Source organism: Lissotriton helveticus, chromosome 5_1, assembly GCF_964261635.1.
Source record: "Lissotriton helveticus chromosome 5_1, aLisHel1.1, whole genome shotgun sequence".
In the NCBI taxonomy this organism is placed as follows: Eukaryota; Metazoa; Chordata; class Amphibia; order Caudata; family Salamandridae; genus Lissotriton; species Lissotriton helveticus.
The window spans coordinates 103,750,256-103,760,159 of record NC_136065.1 but is presented as its reverse complement, the minus strand read 5'-3'; positions in this window follow the sequence as shown (position 1 = coordinate 103,760,159).

The window sequence follows — 9,904 nt, the reverse complement described above, 5'->3', positions numbered from 1 at the left end:
ATCATTTAAAAATCTACAATCAATCTTCGAATTCCTAAATTTTGGTAGAACATACATTTTAGATTACACAGAAAGAGTAAAACCTTGCTATGACCTAATAAAGCCCGATTTTTCAGTGAGAAATTGGGCACAGGAACACACAGATACACTTTGGTCCTTAAAGCTGACATGATAGCTTCAAAACACTTACAGACACGCGCACACGTATGCTACCTGGTGATCTGTATAATTGCGGGTCAATCTGGGTATACCTATATAATATACAATGAAGGTGAAACAGTACCAATTGCATACAAGTCACATTTGTACACAAATGCTGAGATGCGCTTTGCATCTACAGAAAAGATTCTAACAGCTGTACAGACTGCTGTAGTAAGAGAAAGAGCAAAAGCTCAGGGGAAATGTATTATAGTAGTGACTCTAGTTCCAGCCTTAGAGGCTGCGACAAAGGCAAGCGTCCCTAACGCTAAGGCCTTACATCAGAGATGGATACAATGGGCTAATTCTCTCACTGCAACAGATGTAACTGGTGGACAGCCCTACCCACCTAGCCGGCCATACGTTGGATGGAGTCTTTTCAAATGATCCCAGATTAAGCACAGGCTCTCCCATTCCCCTTGCATGGTCAGACCATATGGCCGTCCCTCTCGAACTAAAATCTCACCATGCTTCCACCTCCCTCCCCGACCCTAGGAAGTGGGTACTGAAAAGGCACTACAGGATGATCAAAAATGAGACTGTTGCTCCTTGTATGACCAGTTCTAGGCCATCCCCCTTGAGGGATGCCAACGCCGCTGTTCGCATTTTTTTCAATACCATTGCAAAAGCAGTGGACTCTCTGGCCCATGCTAAACAGCATTACTCTGCCAGAAAGAGACCCTCAGCTCCCTGGTTCTCTGAATCACTTAGGATGCTAAGGCAGGGTTGCAGGAAACAGGAGAGGCTTTGGCGTACTCTTTTAGATCCCAAGGAGAAGGAAAAACATAAAACCCTCCTTAAAGAATATAAGTCTAAGGTAATAGAGGAAAAGAACGCCTACTTTGCTAACATGACGGCTTCCCTCAATTCCCCCAGGAAACTGTTTAAGATTGTGGACTCACTTTGCACTCTGCAAACCACGGACCCCATAGTGGGATCTCAAGAACTGTGTAATAAGATTTCGACCTTCTTTCACACGAAAATAGCAGATATCTATACTACTCTTGAATCTCTTAAACTAGAGCTGGTTCCCCTATCCCTCCCGCTTTCCCCCCCTACAGAACGCCAGGTAAATGAACCCCATAGTGGCCTTTTCAATTTTCCTCTTCTCACCCTTCAGCAGCTAGATCTGCTTTTGGACAAAATAAAATCTGGATCCCCTCTGGATCCTTGTCCCCTTAAGATTCTTAAGGACTGCAGGGAGGTCGTGTTGCCTCCCCTCCTAAAGGTGATGAATCTTGCAATCACTGAAAGCGTTTTCCCTTCCTCCTGGAAAATGACGGTGGTCAAGCCCCTGTTGAAAAAGTCCACATTGGATCCCGAGATATTGAAGAACTTCCGTCCGATATCCCTGCTGCCTGCCCCAGCAAAAATGCTTGAGGGGCATCTTAATCAACACCTGAGCTCCTTCCTGGATGCCTCCAGCTTGCTGGATCCATCTCAACACGGTTTCCGGAGGGCCCACAGTACTGAGTCTGCCCTTACTGTGGTCACCAATAACATCCGCTCCAAAGTCGACAGGGGCCAGACCACCCTTCTGGTCCTGCTCGACCTGAGAGCGGCCTTTGATACCCTGTCTCCCTCAGTCTTGGTAACACGCCTCAGGGAGCTGGGAGTGGAGGGCCCAGCATTGAGTCTCTTGACCTCTATTCTCAATCAGAGAGAACAGAGAGTCAAGCTGGGGGAGTTTCTCTCCCCCTCCAAACTCATGCAGTGTGGGGTCCCCAGGGATCGGCCTTGAGCCCCACACTTTTTAACATCTATGTGGCCCCACTTGCCAAGCTAGTAAGATCTTTTGGGTTGGAGGTGTTGTCATATGCTGACGACACCCAAATCATGGTCTCCCTCTCCCACTCGGTGAGTATCTCCGCTCTTAATTTCAGGAACTGTATGGAGGCAGTCTCTCAGTGGATGATTCTGAACTCACTGAAATGAAACAGAGAGAAAACCGTGGTTCTGATCTTTGAGGGCAAACAGGACATCTGGTCAAGCGACTGGTGGCCTCCGTCCCTTGGAGTGTGCCCCATGCCCTCTCAATCCGCTCTCCTTTGACAGTCAGGTCAACAGGACTGTTTCCACCTGCTGTGGTGTCATCAGGATCTTGAGAAGGATTGCACACTACCTTTCTCCAGATGTCCGAAAGCAGATCGTGGTGGCCCTTGTCTCCTTGAGACTAGATTACTGTAATGCGCTCTATCTAGGCGTTAACAAAAAGCTCATTCAGCGCTTGCAGATAGTACAAAACACGGCGGCCAGACTTGTTCTCGATGCCCCCAGCCTCTCCTCTGCCACTCTAGCCAGGAAGAATCTGCACTGGCTACCCATCCAGGACAGGATCTCTTTTAAGATCCTTTGCCTTATCCATGGGGCCTTGTACGGAGCAAGTTCAGAGGGCATTAGATCTCTTCTATCCCCTTATTCTCCTAGCAGAGCCCTGCGTTCTTCTAATAAAAATCGTCTGTCTGTCCCTTGGGTTCTTAGAGCTAGGTGGGGAGGGAGGGCTTTCTCCTCTCTCGCCCCCGAAGTTGTGGAACTCCCTTCCCCCTGAATTAAAAGGGCAACCATCTGTCATGATCTTCCGTAAAGCATTAAAAACATTGCTTTTTGAAGAGGCCTATCTGTAATCTTGCATCGGTTCATATTACAAACAGTACCATCTTTTAGGCGCCTTGATGCCTCTGGGTTAAGTTGCGCGATACAAGACTGTATTCATTCATTCATGTAGAATACAGATAAGACACAAATTTAAAGACACAAGCATTCCTGCAATACGAACAAGAATATCCTCTATCAAATGATATAATGCCTGTAGATCAGCATGAATATATAATTTACACTGCCAGATCTGCTCAACTGGCCATAGGGAATAAGAAACAATACAGAGCAGTATGTGTTATTGTTAAAGGTTGCATGCAGTTCCTTCCGAGTTGCACGAAAACGCAATCTCTAGGAGACTGCACGGCACTGTTGGCAGAGTTAAAAGCAATGATACTGGCACTTGTAAATATGGATCGAGAATTCCCCACACTAAATGTGTGTGATTCCTTTTACTGTGTACAGTCATATAATGAGTACTTGCAATACCTTATTCAAAACAGGTTTAAAGACCCAAAAGGTGGCACAATTAAGCACAAAATGCTATGGGAACAGGTAGTCAAGTTTAAATCGGAACTACCGAGGGCTCAAGTGATAAACACACTAGTCATCAGCATGATGGCGTTCATGTTGAAGGGAATTCATTGGCTGATGAAACCGCAAAAGGGCTGTACCCACGGCTTCCGTAGCTGCAATCACTCATTCGAAAACGAGAATAGACGGGGAGATTATGGTAGCTGTTATAGCTTCACGTAAAAACAGCAAAGCACTACCGGAAAAGTTTCCACTCAAATACTCCTACAAGTTAGATGCAAATGACATTCCATTTGGTCAGATTATTGGAGATGGGGATAGAGTAATTCCAAATATGGATCATAGGTTAGGTTTAATTCTAGCAGCACACAAAGGGATAGGTTCTGCACATGCAAGAGTTACGGCAACTGTTTCTTTGTTGAAATGACGCTATTCGTGGACTGGGTTAATAAAGCAGACCAAAGACTTTGTCTTAAAGTGCGATATCTGTCAACAGATAAATGGAGCCATGATAGCACGGCAAGCGCAAATCCCATTATTAGACAGCATTACGCTGTCCGTTTGCGTACGTCCTGCTCGAAATTCCTATGGGTGTGGCCCCAGCGCTCGGCTGACGCTCGAACTATTATGAAAGATCTGCGAGTCTTCATAGGGGCCTACACAATTGGCAAATTGGGTTCTGGCCAGGGCCCTGTGTTTAGCTCTCAGGCTTACAAGAAGGCCATGCGAGGATTGGGTGTAGCACTGCGGTACGCCTCTCCTTTAGGCTTGGGCAGTGAACTTCGCTCCTTTTGCGGAGTTTGCGGAGTTTTCTGCACTTCGCACTCTGCGGAGCTCGTGGAGTGCAGCAAACTCCTCTTTGCGATGTGCAGCAGAGTTTTTTCCCGCTTGCGATCGCAAACGGTAAGTTCATGATCGCGAACAGTAAGTTCACGAGCGCGAGCTGGCACTCAGGTAGAATTTCTACCCCAGCGGCAGGAATACCAGCACAAACTGCAGTTCGCACTGAACTCTGCCACTCGCAGAACTTCCCGGAGTTGTTTTGTAACTTCGTGGAGTTCCGCGGACTACGCCCAGGCCTACTCTCTGTACCATCCCGAGGGAAATTCGGTCATGGAGAGGAAAAAACGTCTTAAAGCAATCTTTAACGCTAGAGTATAGGGCACGGGTGAAAGCTGTGGCGGATGAAAAACCATTTGATATCCATGATTGTTTGGCTGTTTACAGGATCTAAATGAATCCAGGGAACAACAAAGTAATGTCCACCTGAAGCAGACCGCCAATGGGGAAGTCAAATCTGTTACAAAAGTCAGGGATCTGGTCAGAGAGAAAATAGCAGACAAGATGGAATTTGGGCCATCCTACAGACAGCCTGTACCGGTCCTAGCCATTAAAGGAACACAAACTGTACTTCTACCGCCTGTTGCCGGAAAAAAAGATTTTTCTCAATTGACCTAATCAAACCACACTATGTGGCCGATATAAGCAGTAGGCCAGGTGGACTCCAAAGTAGCAGTTGTCCTCCTCTTGCTACAATTCAAGAAGTTCAAACGGAAAGACTCATCACGTTTGAAGAGTCACCTATACGGAATGATGGACTATTCAACAATGCCATGGAAGTCGTTCCTCTTGAACCTGAAGTTCAGCTTCAAAACGGAACTCAAAATATCGCACAAGTTGCTATTAGACCAAATACTGATGTTTATGTCAACATGCCTCGACAAGACCAAACTACGATTTCAGCGAATCCCAATGCAATTCCAACAATTGATAGAACTGCTTCTGGCTGCTTCCTAAACCTAAAATGATCCAGAGTAAGCACCTCACCATGGTTCAGGTTCAAAAATATAATAATCCTAGGGAAGCAAGAGTAACGTTTGCATCTAAAGTTATCTCCCACCTGATAATGTCAAACAGTGATACATTACGATGCTGTGGCATTGATGTTCTTGTACCCGAAGAGAAGCTAGCCTCAAAAAAAGTGATCCACAATCAGCAGGTTAATACTTATCGAGAACTCCCCACAAGGGCCTGCCCTTCCCGGAAAGCGAGAGTATATTGCATGTTTCCCTTAGGAAAGAGGGAAGGAGGGTTTCGCTTCTCACAGAGAAAAATAACCACTATATACTCCCTGCAGATGAGAAAGATAAGACATGGAGTTGGGTAGCAGGCGCCCTTAACACAAATAGATCCTCTGGTTTAAAATACTGGAATTCTTCCTAGCAGGAGTATTAATTTGATCTCTTGTAACGCAGCCGGCCTAAGCACCAATAAAATTAATCTCTTATTTTTGAAAGAGCAGAATGCGGACGTTATATGTCTACAAGAGACTTGGATCATAAAGAACTGGTACACTGAAGACTTAATAGTGCCGGCCTGCACTCCCTGTAAATTAACACTGGGCGGAGTTTGCGGAGTTACACTATGCGGCACTCCGGGAAGTGCACAAAAACGTGCCCGCACTACGCGGAGCTACATGAGTGGCGGTGTACCATAGAAAAATGGCGTTCGCGGTGATTGCACAGTGCTGGATGTGCTGGATGCTTGTCCGCATTGTGCAAACATTGCGAACGGCACCATGCACAGTGCAAGTGGTCCCTGCTTTCCTTTTTAGCCGCTCAAGTAGATTTTTACTCGAGCAGCAGCTTTCTCAAAGCAAACGGGCAGTTTCTCAACGCGAGCTGTCGCAAGCATACACGACCACTCGCAATAAGAAACCTGACCCCCCCCTGCGTTGAGAAATCTCGCCGGATGTTGATTTTCCACTCTCACACTTGCCAACTTGATGTTGACGATCGCGAACAAGGAAAAATCTCGCCGTGAGGTTGATTTTCCTGGCTCACGGTCGCCAACTTGACATTGCCGAACGCGAGCGAGGAAAAAAACTTCACTAAGTAAAAAAGGAGCCACATTACTTGAAGGTCTGAGAAGCTTGGACCTCAAAGTTGTCAATGGGAGGTTAGAAAATTAAATACCAGCAAACTATACCCATAAGGCACCTACTGGGAGATCTATTATAGATTATCTAATTGTTTCTGCAGATTTCTTCTACAAACTCGTAAGTATGGAGGTTTTGGAGAATGATTTTAGCGAGCATATGCTGATCTGCTCTAAATTTGAATCTACTTGTGCTAATGTAGGCTCCTGGAATTTTACAGATAGCACAGTGGGGTTTAATGCAACAAATGGTATAATCCATTGGAATACTCTAGCGACTGCTAGATTGAAAGATAATTTAACAGTTTTGATAAGAAATCAGCAGCATTTAGTAATGGCTGAGTGTTATTCTCCTCAATCCGACTTATTTGAAGCCCTTTCTTGTAATGCAGGTTCTCTGGCTACATTATGTAAATCATCTCATGTTCCAACTAAACGGTGATCACATTTTAACCCAGTGCTTTCTATAAATAGGGAAATAAATGCATTAGTGGTGCAAGGTACAACTGCCACCGGACAAGGGCCCTGGCACATATTTTTTTTTTTTTACAAATTTAGCATTGCTGATTACATGTCTTGGGAAAGGTTAAGGAAGCTTTATTATGATGCAAGTGGGGTCAGAAGCTTTGGAAGCGCCGAAACTCTGTTTAGAAGGGCTCGAGTTGAAAATGAGCCTCTAAACAGAGTGCAGGTCAGGACCTGGTTATATGGGGAAGAGGCGTATTCACCCCACAAAACAGCTAGGAGGAATTTTAGGAGGGGACTGAGCATTGTTAATGTGCAGCTAGATTATCAATGGCAGGAGGACATAATCAGTCTTCAAGATCTAGCCAAGTATAATAACGGAGCGCGGGGCTTTAATGCTGGAGCTGGCCTTTAATAGCTGGTAGAGCCAGCTAGGTCGAGCTCTAAGGCTATATCAACAGTAATAGATGCATTGCCCAAGTACGCCTTTTGCAGAATCGCTAAGCAGTTAAAGTGGTGTTACCGTCACCAAGGTCTTTAAAGCCATCTTCAGGAAAGGGCAAACCCCACAAAAACTGCAAACAGATGTTGGATTTTTTTTTTTTATTCGCTGCAGAAATTAAAACAGTCACCTGCTCTTAATTTTGTAACACACATGGAGGTAAAAGCTGCTGTTACAGTGCGTTGTAACAGAACTTTAAAATCTAAGATGTGGTGATATTTTACGGCCTACAACACCTACCGATATGTGGATGTTCTACAGGCGTTAACAGATGCTTATAATGCAAGTTATCACTGAGCGATCAAAACGTCTCCCATCAAGGTAATGACCTATAATTCCTTAGCGGTGTGCAGAATACACAGTTTGTCAAAAGTGTAAGGTTGTGTAACACCTCTTATGCATAATGGCGACTGTCTACAATAAAAGAATAAAAACCTAAATGCAGACTCCTCCTCTCTATAAAATCTGGTTCACCTAAAGACCCCTGCCCCTCAGCCACTATGCACCTAGCCTCCAAGAAGTTCTGTGATCTAGTTTTGGAATCAGGTAATTATCCGGTGCCCTGGAAAAGAGTATGTATCAGGCCAATTCTCAAAAACATGACTCTGGACCCTACTTAACCTAAGAACTACCGCCCAATTGCTGGCTTGCCGATAGTAAACAAAATTCAGGAGAAGTCAATCAATAAGGTGTTGGCTATCTAAATGCTAACAACCTGCTTGATACTACACAGCATGGTTTTAGGGCCTGTCACTCCACTGAGTCAGCCCTGATTACTGCAACTGAAGAGATCCGGAGAATAGTGGATGGAGGGGGCAGAGCGGTCCTCATCCTCCTAGACCTATCAGCAGCATTTGACACCGTGAATCACACGGTGTTAGTGCAGTGGCTGAAGGACGTGGGAATAGAGGACACAGTTCTGGCCCTCCTCTCCTCTCCTCCGCAGAGTCTGAACTGGGATGGTCTGCAATCTGATAGTTTCCATCTTCAAAGCGGGGTCCCACAGGGATCGGCCCTGTCCCCGACGATGTTCAAAATCTATGTCACTCCGTTGGCCAGACTCATCAAGAGGCATGGTTTTGCCCTGGTCTCCTACGCTGATGACTCTCAGCTTGTGATCTCTGTATCCAACCAGCCTGAGACCACAGCCATCAGTTTTCATGCTTGTCTCACTGAGATCATTACCTGAATGAACCATAGTTTCCGGGAAATTAACACTGATAAAACAGAGGTGGTAGAGTTTGGCAAGGGCAGATCACTGTGGAACGACTCCTGGTGGCTGGTTGAGGCTGGGGAGTGCCCCTGCCCTGTCTCTAAGGTCAGGAACCCCGGAGTAATTTTCGATGACCAGCTGAATTTTTCTGCCCAGGTCAACAGTCTCACTTCCTCCTGCTTCTTTTTATTAAAAACCCTGCGAAAATGTTTTCCTTTTATATCACAAGAACTGCAAAAGACGGTGCTGGTGGCTCTCTTCTTGTCCAAACTGGATTATTGCAATGCCCTCTTCCTGGGCATAGACAAGATGCAGATGAGGAAACTGCAGTCTCTACAGAACGCTGCTGCACGACTACTTCTAAACATACCCAAAGGACATTCTACTTCAGCAGGCATCAAGTCACTGCACTGGCTTCCCATTCAGCAACGCGTGGAATTTAAGGCTCTATGCCCGGTGCATAAGGCACTTTACGGTGGTGGCTCCGAGGACATCCTAAAAAAATCTTACCTTACACCCCTTCTCGGGCTCTTAGGTCCTCAAATCTGGTCCTTATCCAGACTCCTACATTTAGGCGGTCAAGATGGGGTGGTAGGACTTTATCGAACTGCGCAGTAAAGTTGTGGAAGAAAATGCCAATGCCAATGAGATTTCAATCCAATCGGCAACTTTTTAGGAAGGCTCTGAAAACATGGATGTTTATCTCCACCTAGTTCTCCTGGTAGTGTAGGCTGTACTCCCTTTCATATACACTAGCGCCAAGACGCCACGGCAATTGAGCGCTTTACAAGCACATAGCCTATCCTATCCTATATATTTAGCCTGATGTCAGGATACACATTTAAAATGTTTTTAAAAGATGAAAGAAATACTTTGAAAAGTTAAAAGGTTTATTTCCAAAACAGTCTCTTTTCGTAGTACAGGCATCACACTTACAAACTTACTACAGAAACAAAAGAAGAAAAACATCAAAATGTTAACTATGGCATAACTATTTACACAAACACATATACATAGGTTCTAAAGTCAGAGGAAACATCAGACGTTTAACCACATGTTCATTTTGGACATTGTCTTTTTTTTAACTTCCAGAGGCAGAGCCTAACATGTTCCAAGAGAGGGATGGATGGGGAAAGAAACCGGATCCGGGCATCTTAGGTAGGGGTTTAAAAACAATAGGTGTTAGAGTACTTGGGGGGCTGTAAGTCAGATCATTCAAACTTTCAAGCAACCGTCTATGTTCAGCATTACTGACGATTATCGAAGGAATGTTGAGTTCTACAGAGGCTCACAGAAATAGTTCCCAACTTCTAGGTGCTTTCTGGAGTGATAGTGTTTTGGGGTGTGCAAGACCTTTGACTAGATCGAACATGTGGGATCCAGCAACTGCTTGAGCTTTGTGGAGGAATTTGCCTCTCTCATACCACGAGGACAGGTCTTAGAAGCTGACATTTTCTTAA